We start from the raw sequence: 3,017 nt of genomic DNA on the forward strand, positions 1-3,017 counted from the left end.
GAGAGAGAGAGAGAGAGAGAGAGAGAGATACTCTCTCTGTGTGTGGTGTGTGCATGTGTATGTGAAATTCTTACCCTAACAAATATCCAGAAGTCAATTACAACATTTTAGAGCTTTCTGATTAAGAGTTTGGGCTCAGGATTCAGAGACCCTGAGTCTGGATCCCCATCTTGCTCTTTGAGGCTGTCTGTAGTGGTACAGTCTGTAGCAATTTGCAGTGCTACCCCAAAAACCATGCCTCTCTGGTGCTTCAAACTGGCCACCAGCTCTTCAGGAGACGGCTGTCTCCTCTTACGCTATTTACAGCCTCGGAATGTTAATGGAATATCAGCCTTGAGAAGATTATTACTGAATAAAATGGATAACTCTTTGCTGAACTATGTTCTCCTTAACTGTAAAATGGGGCTAATTCTGGTCTGTAGTCCATTAGTTTAAACTTTGAGGATGAAAAGATGTAAATACATTAGGTAATCAAATGAGCCTAGTGCCTGGTACATAGTGAGACCCTAAACACATCCAACCTGTATTCTTTTGTTACCATCACATTTGGATGAATTCTTAGTCAGGCTTTACTCCTCTTAGGAACATTCCATTTTTGAAATTTCCATTCAATTCCAGGTAATTTTCATAAATAACAATTATTCTTAAATTGAAAAGGAGATCTCTCCTCAGAGATGTTGCCTCAGACTACCTTTGTTCTCCGGATTATGTCTTCTGTGATATCCTAGAATATCCATGTATGACTTGCTTTCTAGTGATAATGATTTATATATTCTGTTGTGTTATTGCATACCATCGAGCTAGAACTGACATTTAGCTGATCCTCTGGCACGTTTTCAGAAGCAGTTAATCACATGGGAGAGATTGCCCATACTTCTCCCATGGAGCAGTTGGTGGATTCAAACCTCAGGCCTGTGGCTGTGGGATTGCAGCATAACTTCTTGCTACTAGGACACTAGTGCTCTTACAACCCATGGAACTGTAAAATGAGCTGCAACCCTAAGTCACATGTGTTATATAAATAGAAGTTTTCCAACACAAAGAGTAAAAAGAAATGAGTGCAATTAATTTCTTTCACCTAACAGGTCAAAAAGTTACAATTCGGCACACAAACTTCATTTCAAATTTCTCATTGAGCCATTTTACATTCTTGTCCTTTTCCTGTGTCTTCCAAAGGCAACCCAACACATCTTGATTTGGACTGGCCATATTTCAAGGTTTTGGTCCCCACATGGCAGATTGGGCAACACAGCCTCAGATCATGGAGCTCTTGGAAGGGATATAACAGGACTGGGAAATGGATTTTATATTTTTTTCTTAATATGAAAGATTACCTGTTAAGTACATTGCTATACATTTTCATGAGCCATGGCATTTCGTGCTGGCATTTGTACCAGTTGAGATATTATACTTGCTGGCACTGAATTTTCGAGAGAGCTATTTAAAATCAAGTATGCATCAAATCTCTCTGTTTACCCTATCCATGTTCGGGAGTCTTGAATGTGGGCTCCAGGCAACGTGGGATACTTGCTTCATCATCAGCTTGTCCCCATGATACCTTCAAAAGTTTCTGGGGTTTTGAAATTTCAGAGCTGTCACTCTATCAGGATGCATTAACCTAGAGTCTGATGTCTGCAAGACACAAGTGGTATATGAAAGAATGCATGTGCTTATCTTTTCTTCTCAGAGACCTGGGTGAACACTACTGATGCCCACTCATTTCAGTAATATACCTGTTAGCCATTTCGCCATAGCTTGCTTATTGCTATGATGCTGTAAACTGTGCCACCAGAGTTTCAAACACCAGTAGGGTCCAATGTGGTGACCAGGTTTTAGCAGGTCTTTTATATTAAGATAAACTGGGGAGCACTAGCTATTTCCAAATATTGCCCAAGGAAAACCTTATGGGCCAGCACAGACCATTGTCTGGTATAGAACTGGAAGATGAGTCCCTAGATTGGGAGGTACTCAAAATTCACATTGGTAGCACCAACGAGCCAGAGCATGCAGATTATGAAGCTGCCCAGGACAGGACAAACACTTTATTCTGTTGTGCATGGGGTCATTGTGGGCCCAACCTGACCGCAACTAAGAAGCACCTATTATTTCTAAGTGACAGAGACTCCCAATTGCTCCTCTTCCTTAAACTCAGAAATATTTTGAAATTGTTTAAGGTGCAAAGCAGAGTACTTTGCCAGTGGAATGTAAAACGGAATTATACACAAAGAGATGGTGTGCAAATTAACCTCTGCACGCTTCAGTTCAATGTTAGTTTATTTTAAGTCGTGAAGAAAGATGCAAACAAACTGGATTTTCTAGTCTCCTGAGGGGATTTCAAAGGCAAAAATTCTGAACTCCGTAGAGTAGATGTCTGGTTGATTTGTAAATTGTTGGTTACACCAGAGGCACTAGAACACATCTCTAAACTCATGTCAAAAAAAAAAAAATAGTATCAGATCAAGGAAGACTCTGATATTAAGAACACTAGGTAATCCAAAGGTATGAAATGCTTTGGTGCTTTCCTATTGATAAGTAAATTTGCACCTCTTAGTCATAAATATTGTCAACGTGCTCCTTCAATGAACATCATTTTGACTTAAGCTCTTTGATAATGTTTTTAAAAATACACAGGTACTTAAATGACACCGGATATTGCTGCATTTGATTGCTATGTCTGAAGGCTTAAGGCGTTTTATAATGAAAGAGTTATGATTTCAAAAATCCCCCAAATTATAAAAGAGTCTCTTGCTTTCTGCTTGGGCCTTTGAAGGCAAGACAAGTGCCCTGCCATGATATTCCACCAGGAGTAGTTCCATTGTCAGGTGTGCTAAGCTGCAGGTAATGGTAGTGAAGGAAGATGAAAAGATTCCTGAGTTGCTGCTGTTGTTAAGAGCCAGTATGATTCAGAGATACCCTATGAACAATCAAGCTGATCTTCCCCATCCAGCATCATCCTCTCGATCTCTGATACACTCAAGCCCATTTTGAGAGTCATTATGCCAATAATGTCAATAACC

At 39.9% G+C, this 3,017-nt stretch overlaps 1 pseudogene; it reads right to left on the reverse strand.

Annotated features, from left to right (window-relative positions):
- The window catches only part of LOC102851683, a 103,238-nt pseudogene extending 101,494 nt beyond the window's left edge, over positions 1 to 1,744 (reverse strand).
- Between the last annotated feature and the right edge of the window lie 1,273 nt (positions 1,745 to 3,017).

Source organism: Elephantulus edwardii, unplaced genomic scaffold (genome assembly GCF_000299155.1).
Source record: "Elephantulus edwardii isolate Elephantulus edwardi_28Jun2011 unplaced genomic scaffold, EleEdw1.0 scaffold00060, whole genome shotgun sequence".
NCBI lineage: Eukaryota > Metazoa > Chordata > Mammalia > Macroscelidea > Macroscelididae > Elephantulus > Elephantulus edwardii.